This window comes from Lygodium microphyllum, chromosome 5 (genome assembly GCF_053477565.2).
Source record: "Lygodium microphyllum isolate KBCC chromosome 5, Lygodium_microphyllum_v1.1.10, whole genome shotgun sequence".
NCBI classification, from domain to species: Eukaryota; Viridiplantae; Streptophyta; class Polypodiopsida; order Schizaeales; family Lygodiaceae; genus Lygodium; species Lygodium microphyllum.
In genome coordinates, this window is record NC_141139.1 from 45,245,200 (window position 1) to 45,264,287 (window position 19,088).

The following is a 19,088-nucleotide window of genomic DNA, read 5'->3' on the forward strand; positions in this document are numbered from 1 at the left end:
GTTATACTTGAATTCACATCTCTCATCTGCAGCTCCAAAACTGAACTTACTTTTTGGGTTGGAGTGAGCCACCTAGCTGGATTTTTGAGTATGAGGTTAAATTCATTCAACCAGGTCAGATCTTTAGATACGTTGGCTGTCCTCTTGGTTTTGGAGTTACACTTAGGCAATGCTTTAACTAGCTGCGTTTGAAGATTAAAAAAAAGTTGTCCAAATGGTCTACCCTCACCTTTGGGCTTGTTGGGAGACTAATGGTTGCAAAGGTAGTGATAGTATCATATGTTTTTCATGTTGCTTTTATATTTCCCTTTTTGCAATCTTGATGCAGAGAAATTTGATGCGCTCATCCTTGACTTCGTATGGTCTTATGGCCATCAGCAACAGTGGCATGTACACAAGTCACATTGCCCAAAGATTCAAGAACATGACGGGCTTGGGTTGGAGGAAACTTAGCAAAAAGTCTTCATACTAAATTTTGGGTTATTGAAGGAGTGTTTGGTGATTAGCCATGGGTTGTCATAGTGTTGGATAAGAGATGCACTATCCTCAAACCGTCAATTGAAGCCTTTGTCACCTTTGGGGCCAAGCTCTTCTTAGTTCACTTGAAGTTAAAATCTCAGACCTCAGAGCATGTAGAACTTGGTGAACAACTCGAAGACTTGTTTTTCAGATTGTGTCTGGAATGTAAAAATCGGCCTCCGAGGACACTACTCTTTATTAACTGCCGTATGGATCAGCCATCGTACATTTGAGGATAATTTAAATCTGTACTCTATCAATTCAATCTTATCTATATCATGCTGGAAGAAAGGAATTCAGAGGTGGCTGGATGTTTGGGATGTTGCTGAACTGGAACTTTGAAATTATTGATCAAACTGCAGGTGACTACCACTTATCCTCTAATGAATTAGATTCAGAGTGTGCTGGGAAAGTTGAAGGAGACTTGGCCCATGTCCTATGTTGTCTTAGGCAAAAAATCCATGCCCCTTTTGGGCCAATCACAAAGGCAAGCCTTTAGTGAAGCTCAAACATAGGGAAGACTTCATAATGAAGAATCTCGAGTGGATCATCAAGACAACAGGTTCATGGAAGTTCTTTCCCTTTGACACTGTAGGTGCATGGAAAAGGAGAGCCACTCCCTCTCCTAGGCCGAATATTTTATTATGTCATGTTTTGATGTACAAACTCCCCTTTGAAGCTGAAGCTCAAGTATAAGAGGGTGTCTCCTCTATGTAAGAGGAAGGAAGAAGATTTCATGCATCTGTTTTGGACATGTGCTGAGGTCAAACCTTTATAGTGCAACCTTAGGGGAATCCTCGATCGAGCCAATCTACCCTTTACCTTTGGACTGAAGCATGCCTTTCTGAGAGATCAAGGAAGATCCAATGCAGAAGAACAAAAATATTGGAACAAAACATTGGGACTCTTGTGTTGACAGAGAGGTGGAATTTCAGAATTGGAACTCTGTTTGGAAGATGTAAGATCAGGTTTAGTGTTCTCTTGACCCGAGTGGGGAAATGTCTACAGGATGCTGTGGTCCTTGCAGTCCTTCCGCAAGAGTCCCTTCTTACCATAGTGATAACATTGGGCTTTCAACTTCTTCTTCTTGTCACTTTACACATAAGCTTCAAGCCATAGTAATGTGCTCTTTATTATTTTACTATTTTGATTTTGATTTGCCATGTGATAGATAAGGGCTTGAGACCATCAGCGAGATTCTCACTTTTGCTGCAGCTTCTTGGGTCATTGTGTGTTAAGGCTCTCTTTTTGTGTTTATGTGTGCGCTTGATTGCCTGCCTGTGTGTATGCTTGAGAGAAGGGAGAAAGAAGCAAAGAACTGGGACTCACCTTCATTCGGGACACCTTTTGCGGGTCCCTTGTGGGTGGGCTGAAGGTGGATGGTAGTCATGAACAATATTATGATACCCTCAGTGTAATCATGCTCCTAGGACCAGTTGAAGGAAGCCTACTGAAGGCTGCCATCAAAAGCCGTCTAGGACAAGGGAAGGGTTCCTAAAAATGTGTCTATCCTCACTAGTCGGTTGCTTTCTGTTATTGTACCTGTGTTTGGATAGGAAATAATAACTTCAAAATAAGTTTCTTCAAAATTTGAGCATTTAAGCTGCCTTCAAAGCTCTTCATATAGAGATATTAAAGGGCAGCAAGGCTGCCCCTTGGAAGACAGGGATCAGGCAACAGAATTACAAGCTGATCAATTTTTCAGTCTAGTGATACTAATGTAATTGCAATTTTGAGAATGCCCAATACGAAAGAGGCTGCTTAGGAGCTTCTTCTAACAAGTTGGAAGAATAGTATTATTAGTTTAATCTTACATGTGATACTACAAAGTTTTGTTCTGCTCATTTTCATAGTGGATTGCATTGGTCATCGTATACAAAGTAAAACCTTATGCCTAGATTATATGATAGCTATAAGACCCCCATTATTGAGGTTATAAAGCTTTTATATGCAGTTGCAAAATGAAGTCAAACTGATCCCAAGTTACTTGGTTCAGCATAATTGAACAAAGAGCTGCACGAGTTGCATGATTGTAAGTTTGATCTTCCAGCAGGATCGAAACATCTTTTCAATGGCTTTCAATTATAAGCATGTCTTGATTGTGTTGTGGAGCTCAGCTGAGAGTGATAGAAGTTTGAGAGAAGTGAGTGTGAGAGTGTGACAACGAGAGAGAGAGAGAGAGAGAGAGAGAGAGAGAGAGAGAGAGAGAGAGTAGAGTGAAAGTGCGATTCGATATGAGCGTACCAACAATGTGTTGGTACACAAAGAATAAAATGTATTTATACTTAGGGCAGGTAAGGGTGCATTCACATGTATAGCTAAATAATGTGCGTGTACTATACACGGAGGTTAAACCGGGCCTTTATCCCAACAACCTCCCACTTAAAGGTCCGAAGTGAACCTCTAATCAACTCCCACTGGTCGGATGCAATGCTCATGTTGAGCTTTGTTTAGACTTTTAGTGAGAACATCTGCAGGGTTGTCTTGTGTTTTGATCTTAGTCAATGTGATTTGACCATCTTCCAGAATTTGTCTGATGAAGTGATATTGCACAGCTATATGCTTTGTGCATGAATGATACATGGCATTCTTAACTAGATACACAACACTCTAGCTGTCACATCCCAAAATTGCAGTACCATATAGCTTTCTTAGAAGCTTCAGTAGCTGGTATGTATTCAGCTTCAATGGTACTGAGTGCAACGATGTTCTGCAACCTGGAACACCAAGAAACAGCCCCACCAACAACTGTAAAGACATACTCGCTGGTGGACCTACGAGTGTCCAAGTCACCTGCCATGTCTGCATCACAATAACTTGTGCAAACTAAGTGCACCCTACCCATAGCAAATACACTTTCTTTGTGTACCCTTGAGGTATCAAAGAATACACTTGATAGCCTCCCAATGTGTTTTGCCAGAATTTGATATAAACTTGCTAACAACTCCCACTACATGAGCAATGTTTGGACGAGTAGCAACCATAGAATACATAAGAGAGCCACAAGCTGATGCATAAGAGACTCCCTTCATACTATTTGCTTCCACGTCATCTTTTGGGCTATTGGCTTTGCTAAGTTTAAGATAAGGAGGTAAGGGTACTCCAAAAGGCTTAGCTTTAGTCATGTTAAATCTGTCTAGTATCTTTTCAATGTACTTTTCTTGAGATAAAAACAACAATTTTTGCATTCTATCTCTACAAATCCTCATGCCCAAAATATGCTCTGCATTTCCTAAATCTTTCATGGAGAAGGCTGATTTCAGCTGATTTTTAAGAGCATTCAAGCTAGTCTTTCTTTTCCAAGTTGGCAACATATCATCCACGTACAAAACAAGTATGATGGGACTGCCATTTGTATTCTTTTTCATGTACAAGCAATGATCTGCATGGTTGTGTGTAAACTCATGGGATAGCATAAAGGTGTCAAACTTTTTGTACCATTGCGGTGGTGCTTGCTTCAGCCCATACAGGTTGCGTTTTAGTTTACACACGATCTGCTCTTTTCCAGGAAGTACAAAGCCCTCGGGCTGTTTCATGTAGATTTCCTTATCAATGTCACCTTGTAAGAAAGCTGTTTTTACGTCCATTTGATACAACTCTAAGTCTAATACAATAGTGAGAGCAGAAAGCACACGTAGAGTGGTCATCTTCACACCAGGTGAGAAGACCTCTTGGAAGTCAATCCCTTCCTTTTGTGCATACCCTTTGGCAACTAGTCTTGCCTTGTACTTGGGTTTCCCATCAATTGTCTTTACTTTGTACGTTGTTTGGAAGAGGCTTCCTTCCTTTGGGCAACGACACAAGATCCCAAGTATCATTTGCATACAGAGATTTAATCTCTTCTTGCATAGCTAGCTCCCACTTACTGCTGAACTCACATGACTTGGCCTCTTTTTATGTAAGAGGCGCATCCTCATCTGTAAGCATCTCATAATGCAAGGAGGGGTCAAACCTTATGTGGTTGCCTTTTTACGCGTGTAGACTTGCGTACCCAATGATCAACATTTTCAAGAATTGGGTCTACATTTGGAGGTATATTGTTTTCAGCATTTATTGGCTGCTGTAAGCCAATTTCAGCATGCTGTTCATGCTGTACAACACCTTCATTTTCATTACCAGCACTTGCATTTTCATAATCAGCAAGTCTATCTTGTTGTCCATGACCTCCTTGTGCTCCTATTTGCTGTCCATCATCATCTAGCTAAAAAATAACTGGCTGATCATCAGTTTTAGCTTGTGGTACAGCACCATGAGGCTCATTTTCTGAAGTACTAGGTGGTTGCAAACTCTGAAATTTGACATTTTTCATATCTTCATTAGAGGCTAAAGTACCTTTCAGCAAATTTGCCTCATTAAACACAACATTGCGGCTGTGAATAATTTTCTTGGACTGAGGTAACTACACTCTGTAGCCAAATTCACCCTCATCACCATAGCCCATGAAGATGCCTTTGGTGGATTTTGGGTCTAGTTTGTTTCTCAGCTCATCTCTAACATGCACAAAAGCATCATAGCCAAATATGCATAAATGGTCATATAAGGTCGATTTGCTAGACCAAACCTCCTTAGGGATGCCATTATTTATGGACCTGTTTGGAGAGCGGTTGCAAATGTGCACTGCGGTTTTGAGTGTCTCTCCCCAAAATTCACGAGGGAGATTAGCAGTGGACAGTAGGCACCGCACTCTTTCATATAAAGTCCTAATACCTATTATATCTCTCAACCACCCCATTTGAAGAAGGGCTGTAAGGAGTTACAAGCTCCCTCTTAATTCCATGCAAGTCACAAAAGGACTTGAATTCAGTTGATGTGAACTTATCCCCATTACCAGTTCTCAAGCATTTTAGCTTTCTACCTGTTTGAGTGGTCACAAATGCATGAAAAGTTTTAAAAACAGCAAACACTTCACTTTTCTTTTTCAATAGGTAAACCCAAAACTTTTTGGAACAATCATCTATAAAGGAGACAAAATATGCAGCACCACCCAATGATTTCACGGGTATACTACATACATCAGAATGCACTAAGTCCAAGACATTGGGCTTACGAGAGACACCAGAGTAAAAGGAATTTCTTATTTGCTTTCCAAACTAACACTCATTAAAAAAGTCAAGTTTAGAGCCTTTTCTGTCAACCCTCTTCAGAGAGGTAAGGACATCGACTCCTTTCTAGCTCATATGGCCTAATCTCTTATGCCATTACTCCAAGTGATTGCAAATTTTCAGCAACTACAAGAAACTTGCCATTCAAGGCTTTACAGTGCAAACAATACAAAGTGCCCTTCTTGGTTCCTTTTGCAATTAGCATGGAACCCTTTTTCACTTTCCATAAATCACCACCAAACAGTGTAGTGTAACCATGCAAGTCAAGCTTACCAACAGATGACATCTTTCAACACAAGCTCTTGCCTATTGTCTAAAGACAAGTGTATGTTAAGAAATTTTCTAACATAGAAACATAAACAGAAACCGTACGACAAAGCACAGACTGATAAAAGAACAATGACAAAGCACAAACTGATAAAAGAACACAGTTAGGGTTAGGGTAACTCAGAGACAATGAACACTGTGAATAAATGAAGTGATACAACTACTAAATAATACGATGCTCATGCAGCAAACACACTATGCAGTGAATGAATACTGAACCTCGAACTGCTATATCTCAAGGATTAGGGCAGGGTAATGAGCTGGAGAGTGTGTCATACTCCGAATGGATCCCGAATCGTAGCAAGGCAGTTGGTGAGAGAAAGACTAAAAAATCAGGCAGGACAGCCTGCAGGAGAGAGAAAGATTGAAAACGTAGGCAGGAGAACTGTGGTGACATGGCAGGTTGTACGACAGCAGGTTTGCACTGGGATAGCAGTCGCTTGACTGAAATTAGCTCCAAACTGTGTGAAGAGGACTGGAAATCAGGTGTCAATTGATGGAGACAGCAATGGACAACTTCGTCTGAGATGTCCTCCGCGAACAGGGTGTGGGCAGCAAGCTGAAACACCTGAAATTTGCAAAAATGAGATTAGGGGAAGAGTGCAGGATTGTCTGCCAATTTATAGAAAATTAGGATTTTAGATCCTCTCCCACTTAACTCTCTTGATCTGCTCCCCATTTTAGGGTTTTGGCTAAAATGAGCCTAAAATAAGCATGTTTTAGGATTGTTTAAGTGACTAAGTGCATTTCTTAGCACAACACCCCCTCTCAGGTTCAAAATAGGGCTAGAAAGTAGGCCAGTCTAAATTTTGATTTACCCCAAGGCGTCCCACCCTAAAGTAGCCAGGGCATTGGACAAAGGGTATGCGTCAGTTGCCCAATGGCCTACCAAGACTACAGAGGCGATGGTTATCTTACTAAGGGAGCCCAAGTGATCACCCTAGAGAGGCTAGGGCTTGGGACCAAGGGTGCACGTCGGTTGCCCAAGGACTTACCAAGTCCTACAGAGACGGATGGATATAACAATGGATTGTGTTGGTTGTGTTTTTGTTTTTTTTGTTGTTTTTGTTTTTTGGTTGGAAAAGTGTTTTGAAAATACATAAGGAATATAGGGAAAGCGGCCGATTAAGTGATAGATACGAAAGGATAAAGAGAGTTTTAAACCCAAGTCATTCACAAAACTAGCAAGCCAATCCCTCACACTGACTAGGATAAGTGCCTAAGGATGATAAAAGTGTGTGTGTGTGCCAATCATGTGGTGAATATATGTAGAGGCAAAAAAGATGATAGTGGGCTTAGCAAGACAAGCAAAGCAAGCAAGCAAGCGAGGGTAGGGAAATTGCTTTTTAGGAGAACTGCTATGTGTTATGCCACGAATATGGTGGATCCTAGAGTCGACCACTCCAAAAGACCAAAGAGGGATAAATGCGCACAGATGCATGTTTACATGAACAAAATGCCAATGCAAGGGGTAATGCAAAGGGAGATGCAAGATGACATGCTCATGCAATACACTATGCAACGGTGCCACTTGGACAGTGCCCTCGCAGGGGAATTGTTCGCTTGTCCAAGTGCCCTTTTACAATCATGTCATCTTGACAATGCAGATGAAGTTACAAATGTCCATAAGACAATACAAAAGAATAAATGAATGTAATGTCTAAAAAATGTAAGTATCATTACTGTCACTATCAAGCGTAGAAGCCGTCTCCTCTTAAACTGGAAGGGAAAGCAAGAGGGAATCACCCTCTCCCTGTCAAGCTGAAGAAGTAGAGGAGGGTGTACCCAAGCTGATTCTGGGTAGTAGGTACTGAAGAACCGGCCGGTTGACCGCTTGGGTAAAAATGTCTGCAAAATTATCTGATGTAGGCACAAACTCTAGGCGAATAGTACCTAGCTTAACTTGCTCTCTGGAAAATGGAAAGTGGACTCCCACATGCCGTGTCCGTGGTGTGATGATCGGATTGCCCACAAGGGCAATGGCACTCTGGTTGTTGCAGTAGACAACTTTGGGAGAGTCACATGGAAAAATGAAGTGCCACCAGTAGACTCCTAAGATAGATGGCCTCGGTGGTGCCATTAAAGAGAGCGTGGTACTCAGCCTCGGTTGTGGAAGTCGTCATCGTCTCTTGCTTACGGCTGGACCAAGAAATGGGAGCTATGCCCAAGGTAAAGAGGTACTGCCATGGGAATGCCGAGTGTTAGGATCTCCTACCCAATCAAAATCAGTGTACCCCTGCAAACATAAACCAGAACCATATGTCAAGCCATAAGAAAAAGTACACCGCAAATAATGTAACACATGAAGACATGCAATCCAATGTGACATCCTAGGTGCTATGAAATATTGATTGAGTATACTAACTGAGTAAGCTAAATCTGGCCTAGTGTGAATTAACCAAAGAAGTTTTCCTATAACAAAGCGATAGGTATGGTCATCGAAGGGCTGTCCTAGGGTATCCTTCGACAAGTGGACATTAGGATCAAGAGGCGTGGCCACTGGCCGTGTCTGATCCGTAGTGTACTGGTCCACGAGCTGAAGTGCATACTTTTGCTGTGACGCCGGCCACTGGGCGTGTCTGATCCATAGTGTATTGGTCCACGGGCTGAAGTGTATACTTTTGCTGTGACACAAAAATACAGCCCCTAGAATGAACTACCTCCATTCCCAAAAAATAGGATAACAAACTGAGGTCTGTCATTTCAAATGTAGCTTGAAGCTTAGCCTTAATTTCTGCTATGGCAGCAGAATGGGAACCTGTGATGAGTAAGTCATCAACGTATGGCAGGATATAGCTAACCCCCTTTGCAGTAGATTGAACATATAAGTTCGGGTCATAAGGGATAGAATGATATCCATGAGTCTGTAAGAACTCATCCATCCTATGGAACCAAGACCGCGGCGCTTGCTTCAGCCCATAAAGAGCTTTATGCAAGCGGAATACCTTATTCCTCGGGTTGCCAGAAGGAAAGCTTGGTGGCTGCTCCACATAGACCTCCTTCTCAAGAGAACCATTTAGGAAGGCACTCTTGACATCCATCTGATGTATCGGCCAACCGTGGTGAGCGGCTAGCATGAGTAGCAACTGAAAGGAAGTCAACCGTGCAGTAGGGGCAAAGGTCTCTTCATAATCAATGCCATGCTTTTGTCCAAACCCTTACACTACAAGGCGAGCCTTGTACTTGTCTAAAGTCCCATCAGCTTTTAGCTTAGTCCTAAAAATCCACTTTGTCTCGATGACTTTCTTGTGGCTTGGATGATCTTCCAATGTCCAAGTCGCATTTTGGTCAATACTCTCGAGCTCCTTCTCCATGGTCGCTCGCCATTGAGGGTGGTGAAGAGCCTCCTGCCATGTATCCGGCTCAGAATGCGCTATGTAATCAATTGTAAATAGCGATGTGAATGATGCTTAAGGAGCAAGCCAGATAGATCTTCTAGGTCCCTCCGTAGTGGAATCTGGTGGTAGGATCTCCGAATCTCGCAAGGTCTGCTAGTACCAGCGAGGTAACGGGTCTTGCGAAGGGGGCCTAGGAACTGAAGAAACTGCGGGAAGGTCAGGAGCGGGAAGGCTCAGTAGGCACGATCTTCGATGATGTGGAAGAAGGAATTCGATCGGAATCCGGTGCAGAAGATTGCACAATATCTCTCTCGTCAAAGACGACATCCCGCCTAACGATCACCTTGTTTGTCTGAGGATCGAACAAACGATAGGCTTTCGTCTCAGAGAAATATCCCAAAAAAATAAGAAGATCAGCTCGGAGAGTGAGCTTTTCTATCTTGTCATCAGGTGTATGTGTGTACGCACGACACCCGAAGACTCTGAAGTGGAAAATAACAAGCCGAGAGCCAAAGAATGTCTCATACAGGGTCTTTTGAGAAATAGCCGTAGTCGGGCACCGGCTAAGGATGTATAACGAAGTGTTAACAGCCTCGACACAAAGGCGTTCAGGAAGCTCTGTTAAGAACAGCATAGAGCGTGCCATTTCCATGACTATCCGGTTCCTACGCTCTACAACTCCATTCTGAGAAGGGGAGTTGGTAGAGGTGAGCTGGCGAGAAATGCCATGCTGGTGTAGAAACTTGGATAACTCGTGGGAGATAAACTCACCACTGCTATCACTTCTCATGCAACCGACACGACAACCCTGTTTATGAACCAGCAGCACCCAAGCAGAAAAGTATGTGAAAGCATTGGATTTATGCTTGAGGAAGTACATCCGCAAGTATCTAGAATGATCATCCACTATCAAAAAGTAGTACAGTGTGCCATTCAAGGCAGCAGTGGATGTCAAAGATGAACATGAATCAATCTAAGAGGCGCCTCAACTCTATGAGAGGACTGTTGAGGAAATGGGGTACGGTGCTGCTTTCCGAGCTGACACGCTTTACAGACATCTCGAGCGAGCATTAGGCGTGGAAGGCCCTCAACCAGCTCACGGCGCGACAACTCATAAAGTGAGTCATAACCAAGATACCCTAAGCGAAAATGCCAAAGACGCTCATTGTTCCTAGGCTCCCAAGAGATGGCTAAGGCCTGGAAGCTATGGAATACGGAGCCCTCAGCTGTCGGCTTGGTCAGAAAGTGTGTCATGTGGTATAGGCCATTAGGCTGTGCCTCACCGCGAGCAATCACTAAACCAGTCAGAGAGTCAAGCATCTCGATTGTGGTCGCTGTAAAGAAAACCGCTCGCCCCAACCAACAAAGCTACTAAACAGATAACAAGTTCACCCCAAGCCGAGGGACATGATATACATTGTCCAGCGTAGCCAGATCGAGACCCTTATCAGTGGCAAAACTGACGCAACCTTGTGCCTGAATCTTGACCGAGGAGTTGTTTCTTACGCGGACCCACCTGGCTACAGGGGCTCGGGTACGGAAGATGTCCTCTATAGGAGTCATGTGATGTGTAGCTCCACTGTCCACAATCCAAACATGAGCTGAAGTGCTTGGCTGTGTCGAGTGGGCCTCTGCGGTAACCTCGTTGGGAGGCAACTCACAGATATGGACGAGACTTGCATTTGATGTCTCTATGGAGACGATATAGGCCTCTGCAGACCAGTCAAACAAGCCCTTTGGAGTTGAGAATGTTGTCGACTGAGATGGCTGTGCAGTGGTAGTGTGAGTCTGACCTTTAAATTGCCCCTTGCTATCACCTTGCCTCCGCTGCAGGGGGTTGCCCGATTGAGGGGCGGGGGTTTGAGACTTAGGTTTTGGTGCTGTGCCTCTTGCCTTTGATCGACACTCGTCGTCAAAATGGCCAGCCTTTTGACAATGTTGACAATACCTATTTTTTTTAGGTACATTCTGCCACCCAGGTTTGAGAGATTGGGATGTTCCTTGTGATTCCCCGGATTGATTTTGCTTTTAATTTTGATTTTGATTTTGGTTTTGATTTTGATTTTGAGTGGAGGTTTGGTTTTGTTTTCCTTTCTCTTGTTGCCCTTTCTAAGAATGAGCGACAAGAGCCCCCTTTGAAGAGAAATTCATATGAAACTGATTGAACAACCGTGTGTAACGCAACAACCGACACTCAAATTTATAGAATGTAGGCATTGTAGGTTTTGAAATTACGCATTTCACAAAATTGAAGTATTTCCCAGGGAGTTTGTTTAGGAACAATGTGACTTTATCGTCACAGGACTTAGGAGTCCCCGTAGTGGAGAATTCAGCGAGGAGACGTCGAAACTCAGCCAACTTGACTTACAAGTCATCCTGGTCAGTGATTTTGAAAAGCTGAAGCTCATGGTCAAGATTAATATGACGGGTCCTATCTCGAGCCGCATAGCGGTCAATCAAGTGTGCCCATCGCTCTAACGCTAAGTTATGAATGTTTGCATAAGGTGCCGGTGTATGTGAAGGCATTGGGACATGGAAGCCCTGTCCAAAGTGAGGCTGGGGCATAACAATATGACCAGAAGGTCCACTAGGGAAAGCCATGGAGGTAAACTGTGGAGTCAACTGATCCACACGCGCAAGAGACTTGGGGGGATACCTAGGCTGCAATGATCTCGAAAGTGTGTGTGAAGTGGGTGGAACACCACCTGGTAGAGGTAAGGATAAGGTCCTAAAGGATGTGTCTATGTTTCCATAAACCCCCGGTGTGATGTGCGGTGCGACATAAGGTGTCTGAAATGGAAAAGTGAATGGTGTAAATAGAAGTGGAGAAGCAGCGGATGAATGTGGTGGGATGGGTGGGTTTTGAAAATGAGGTGTATGAGGTGCAGATGCATTTTGTTCATTTTTATCATTTAATGATTGAAAATGAAAATATGAAGATGATGATGTACCATGTAATGAAGAAAAAGGAACACCAAATTCATTCTCATTTTGTGAAGTAGATCGAAAAGAAGGAAGGCTAGAAGAAGATGTATATGGCTTTTTCTTATAATCCCCACAACGTGTGTTAATATATAAGAATTGGTCCTCAAGAGAATCTTTTCCGTAGTCTACATAGTGTACTCTTTTTTCCACGTGATCTTTACAAGAATATTGCAAAGCAGAAGTAAAAGAAGAAAGCACAAAAGATGAATCTAACGTACCTTGTATCAGAGTGGATGGAAGTTGATGAAATAAATGAACATATTGCAGGTTTTGTTTTCCAACAGGGGCGCCCATCCCTGATGGAGGTCTCGACGGCCCTACAACATCATCAGACTTACATGCAAAATCTGAAGAGAGAAATTCATGCATACCTTCATTTAGGAGTATTTCTTGAAGGGCAATCCTTCGATCGAGCTTCTCAATCTTCTTTCGTCTATAAGCTATGATTAGTTTATATTCTTCAGAGGTTAGCTTGCCTAGTTGTTCTTCACGTAATTAAAAGTGTCATCCACCATGTCGGAACTTTGTGGAGCAAGCTGATCGGCCCACTCTTGCCTAGTTCTCAGCATGGTTGGTTTTGGAGACTGAATTGGTGTTGTTGTGTTCGAAGTCATTTGAACCTACTGTTGTTCTTGCTTCTTGTGAAGAGCTTTCAGATCAAAAGCTTAGGTTTCTCAGAGAATATCAGGCTCTGATACCATGTCAAGAAATACCCTAACACAGAAACATAAACAGAAACCGTATGACAAAGCACGGACTGATAAAAGAACACAGTTAGGTTTTGGTAATGCAGAGACAATGAACACAGTGAATAAATGAAGCGATATAACTACTGAATAATACGATGCTCATGCAGCAAACACACTATGCAGTGAATGAATACTGAACCTTGAACTCTTGTATCTTAAGGATCATGGGAGGGGTAATGAGCTGGAGAGTGTGTCGTTCTCCGAACGGATCTCGAATCGCAGCAAGGCAGCTGGTGAGAGAAAGACTTAAAACGCAAGCAGGACAGCCTGCAGGAGAGAGAAAGACTGAAAACGTAGCAGCAGGACTGTGATGACGTGGCCGGCTGTACGGCAGCAGGTCTGCACAGGAACATCAGTCGCTTGACTGAAATCAGCTCCAAACTGCGTGAAGAGGGCTTGAAATCAGGCGCCAACTGATGGAGACAGCAATGGACAGCTTCAGCTGAGATGTCCTCCGCGAATGGGGTGTGGGCAGCAAGCTGAAATACCTAAAATCTGCAAAAACGAGATTAAGGGAAGAGTGGAGGGATGGTTGCCAATTTGTAGAAAATTAGGGTTCTAGATCCTCTCCCACTTAACTCTCTTGATCCACTCCCCATTTTAGGGTTTTGGCTAAAATAAGCCTAAAATAAGTATGTTTTGGGGCTGTTTAAGTGACTAAGTGCATTTCTTAGCACAATAGTGTATAGTGCCAATCCCATCAATGTTGCAAGCATGGTTATTTCCAAGATACACTTTTCCATAACTGCCTGCATTAAACATAGCCAAACACTCCAAGCAAGGAGTTACATGGAAAGAGGCACTAGAGTCTATAATCCAAGTCTAAGTGACACGATCATCATTTGACAAAAGTGTATCAATCACATTAGCCTTGGTAATTTGCATATCTTGCATGTGACATCAAGGGCATCATAATCAATTGCACATAATACATCAGCCTCTGTATTTGAAAGCTCCTCTATGACCACACTAGAGGCCACATTGGCCTTTTCTTTGCCTTTGATTGCCTCAGATTCATCTATCTTATCCTCCTTTTTCTTATCTCCTACATTCCTCTTTCTCTCTTGTTCCTTCTTGTAATACCCGCAATCAGGTTTCTTTTGGCCCTTCCGACCAGAGTGATAGCAAGTAATGTTACTCTTTTCCTTTCCTTTGCTCTTGCTCCTGTTTCTCTATCCTGCATTTACATTTTTCTTTTCAGCCCTGCCTCTTACATTATAAGTTGAGTTGCTGCCTTCCCCCCTAGACCTACATCTTATTTCTTCATTCAAGATAGAACCCCTCACCCCATCATATGAGCGATTGGGGTTATTGCTGAGTGAAACCACCAAGGTCTCCCAAGAGTCAAGCAATGTCATGATCAAAAAGATCGCCCTCAACTTATCATTAAAGTCCAAATTTGCATCTTTGAGCTGATTTAAAATCCTTGTAAATGGACTCAAGTGCTCAACTACAGGCTTTGACTCATCCAGTCATATATTCACCAACTTGCGCATTAAATGCACCTGATTAACATGTGTGGTGATCTCATAGGTAGTTTTCAGCTTCTTCCATATTGCATAACTTGTATCTAAACCCTTAATGTCTGTCAAGATGTCATCAGTGACACCCATCTTTTTGTAAGCCATAGCCTTCATATTTACTCTGGCCCAATCTGCATCAGACATTAGTGTGGGTTTATCTTCATGCAAAGCATCCTCACAATCCTTTCGGAACAAAATGCCCTGCATACGGTCTTTTCAAAGGTCAAAGCCATGACCATCAAACCATTTGATTTCCATCAAACTCTTGATGTCTGAACTAGAAGAAGTTGCAGCCATTTTATCATGAACACAATAGTAAATGCACTAAACTGCAGGAGCACAAGCTGAACCAGCAAAATATACTGTTGTTCTTTCTCAAACAGTAATAAGTCTCTGCTGTTTATACATAAACCAACCACCACACGGATAAATATTGCCGAAATTCACCAAATTCTACACAAACCCCCAAAATTTTGAGTCCAAAATTTCATAAATGTCAGCCAATCTGACCCAGTTGAGCAAAATTTTGGCAATACATGAAAAGCCCCAAATCTTTGGGATTCAATGATACAAAATTTTACTCAAAAGAGCAAAATTTTGATTAATTTGACAAAATTCCCAAATTAATTGAGGTCACCACACGCAATGTCTGCAATTTCTAACTCAAAAATCACTGACAGACATAAACGATGTCAAATCTAGAAAAAGCCCGAAATTTTTGGGCTCAAATTCGCAAAAATGTGTGATCCGTGCTTCCATGTGTGAACCCTGGTCAAAAGAAAGGAATTAAAAGAGATTTGGTAGAAAATAATATTTCTGATTTGGGAAAAATGACGAAGGGGGTTTGTTCATTGACTTGTCAGGAGGGTTGTGTGACTTGTTAGCTGGCAACCATCTGCCGCCTATTATCCGCCGCTGCCCGAACGTCACGCATGGTGGTTGCGTTGGCCTGGTCGCCCCTCTCGCGTTGGTCACGTTTGCATAGTGGTTGTGCTAGCCCGGTCACGTCACGACTGCTGGTCATCGTGATTCCAACAGCCGTTGTCCCAGTGCCACACGCTTGCTGGTCACTTGACTATTGTATGTGCCGTGGTCTCGGGAAGCTCGCGAAATCTTTGCTCTGATACCAGTTGTTGTGGAGCTCAGTTGAGAGTGACAGAAGTTAGAGAGGAGTGAGCGTGAGAGTCTGACGGCTAGAGAGAGAGAGAGAGAGAGAGAGAGAGAGAGAGAGAGAGAGAGCAGAGTGAAAGTATGATTCGATATGAGTGTACCAACAATGTGTTGGTACACAAAGAATAAAATGTATTTATACTTAGGGCACGTAAGGGTGCATTCACATGTGCAGCTAAATAATGTGCGTGTACTATACACGGAGGTTAAACCAGGCCTTTATCCCAATAGATTGTACTTGATTCATTAAGTTAATTGTTTCAGGGTGCATTCACATGTATAGCTAAATAATGTGTGTGTACTATACACGGAGGTTAAACCAGGCCTTTATCCCAATAGATTGCACTTGATTCATTAAGTTAATTGTTTCAAGGTGCTTCGTGAGCTCGATGATTGAGCTATAGGTCTATATGCTCATTGTTTGTGCGTTCAACTAACTATCGAAGAAGCCAAGTGCTCTTAGTGAGATTCCTAATTATTTGGACTCAAGAGCCATTTGGCTTAAGTATGAGTGTACCAATTATGTTACTATTTATTTGAGAGATTTTATGGAATCTATTTTAAGTGACCTCATGAGTGGTGGCCAGCTATATCCAAACTTCCTTTGTTGAGGTGGGATACACAACTCTCTTAATAGACATTCGACCTTGTACAACATGCTCACATGATTCCATTGTACTGTGGCAATGTTTGACATGTTGGGTATTTCACTCATGCCTCACATTGGAGTGTCGGTGATCAGTAGGACACTGGGACACTTTTTACTCTCGGTAGGAGAGGTTTTTTCCCCTAGACTTATGGTATTATTTCGTATGTGCTTATGACACACACTTACGGGCACTTACTGTATTCGGGTGTGAACACCCCCCTACAATCCTAAGGTTTAAGGGTTGTACCTTGTACTTTAAGTGTACACTCTTTCAGTCTATTGCATTGGGTGTCGTGCTTCACTCTCTACTGTCTACTGTTTTCTGTGTTGAGTTTCGATCCTGACCTCCACTCTCACATTTGGTATCAGAGCAGCATTGGCTCTGTTCAGTTGAAGCTTAGGTTCTCCTCAGCTCAAATCTGCCCCGTCAAATTCGCCACGACCCGCAGCAGCTTGATTGCTCCTTGTGCCACATGCCAGTCTGCTGTATTGGCCACGTCCTGACAACACGCCTATCTGTGACAGTTTGAAGAGCTAGACGTCAGTTGTTTCCACACGAGTCCAGTCTGCCCTGCCACTCGTCAGACGTGACGTCGCTCTGCCCGTCAATAGCAACCATAGCACTTGCCTGCAGTCGCTACGCCCGTCAACTATTCGCGTTTGAAGCACCGCCTGTACCTGCCTTTTGTGTTGCGCTCGCCTCGACCAGCGCCCTGCCCTTGCGTGTTGCGACGTTCTTGTCAGGCCACACATGCTAGCCTCCGACGTTCAGCCCGCCTGACAGTCCTCACGTCAGCCACGTCACCGCCCCTGACACCTGCATGTCGTCAGTGACAACCCGCCATCAAATAGGTTTTCTGTTTTCAAAAAATTTTAATCCTTTTATTCTCTAGAATAAATTTCTAGAAGGAGGAGTTTCTACGCAGCAGGCATAGAATTCGGGAAATGTGTTTGGGACACATTGGATGCAAAATTTTTGGGCATATTCATAAAAAATTTTGGGGCTTTTATGTTTTCTGAGGACATTGGCATACGTACTGCAGTTACGGTCACTGACAGACTGTTTTGACAAACCCGAGGCAAGGAAAATTTGGGGATTTTGCTGGTATAGTGTTGCTGAACACTGATTGCACGTTTGACTGTGTGCCTAACAGACCGTTTTGACAGAGTGCACCTCTGTACACTAATTGCAGAAAGTTATTTCTTGCAATTTCTGGAAATTTTCAGATTTCTAGTGAAGTTCTGCTTTGACATTGCTCTTTTGCATTTTCGGTAATTGAAAAATCATGGCAAATCAGGGAGTAGATGTTTTCACCTATGTATCCAAGGAGGACAGATTGGATGGAAATAACTATTCACTTTGGTCCTTCATGATGAAGAATGTACTTGTAGCAAAAAATCTTTGGGATTATGTCAGTGGAGAAGAAGCTCGACCTGGAGTTGTGGCTCTAGCTACTCCTCCTCCAGGAATATATGCACCACGGGCACCTCAGCCTGCTCCACTTCAGCCACTTCCCCAAAGAACATCAGCTCAAAAAGCATGGGATACACGGGATGCACAGGCTTTGTCGCTGATTGCGTTGACAGTTCAGCGGTCAATCATCCCCCACATTCGTTCAGCAGCTTCTTCACGAGAAGCTTGGCTAACTTTGGAGCATATGTTTGCAGGCAAGAATGAGACTCATATCTATTTCCTAAAGAAAGAGCTAGAAATTGAAAGTTCAGCGGTCAATCATCCCCCACATTCGTTCAATAGCTTCTTCAGGAGAAGCTTCGCTAACTTTGGAGCAGATGTTTGCAGGCAAGAATGAGACTCACATCTCTTTCCTAAAGAAAGAGCTAGAGACATTGAAAATAGATGAAAGCGATTCTATTCAAGATCACTTGAACAAAATTCAGGACTTGCCAAAGCAACTCATAAATGTTGATGAGTACTATTCGGATGCACAAATAATATCCACCACTTTGAACTCATTATCTCCTTCGTACCTGGCTTTTCATACGGCCTTAAACCTCACAATGAGGATTGCTGCGCAGCCAATCACTTTTCTTCAGCTAGTCAGTTTGCTTCTACAGGAGGAGCAAACACGGAGGAATAGTGGTGTGGATGCTATAGCCACTCAGTAGGCTTTTATGGCAAGATAGAAGGGCAAAGGCAGCAAAGTGAAGAATGCTCCACAGAGTTTTGGGACTTTTGGCACATCACAGGCAAACAAAAAACAAGGGGACACGCAAGCCAAAAAGGGTAAATGCCATTATTGCAAAAAGCCAGGCCACTACATTACTGAGTGAAGAAAGCACATTGGCAAAGAGAAGAAAAAGGAATCAGGAATGTCTGTTTTTGATGCTCCTTCCACTGCTATTGAGTCCGTGTCCTTTGTTGCAAACGGGGACTATTGTTTTTATACATGCAGTTATGACATCTCTTCGGTAGATCGAGCATTCAGCTCTACTCAGGATGTAGGCACTTGGTTTTTTGACAGTGGTGCTTCTAGGCATATTACATCTCGCAGAGATTTATTTGCACCTGTTCATGTAGCTCCAATTGGCAAGTCTGTACAGTGTGCCAACAATGAATCATACCCTGTTAGAGATATTGGGGAGATTGTGCTCACAGCCATTGATAGCTCTCTTCTCCGCCTACAGGATGCTTTATTTGTGCTAGGCATATAGAAGAATTTCCTCTTTATCTCTTCTTTGGTACGTTGTGGATTGTAGGTGATATT

At 43.0% G+C, this 19,088-nt stretch overlaps 1 protein-coding gene across 4 annotated transcripts in view; it reads left to right on the top strand.

Annotated features, from left to right (window-relative positions):
- The window catches only part of LOC148035756 (CwfJ-like family protein), a 173,869-nt gene that overhangs the window by 34,207 nt on the left and 120,574 nt on the right, over nt 1-19,088 (top strand). The window lies entirely within an intron of this gene.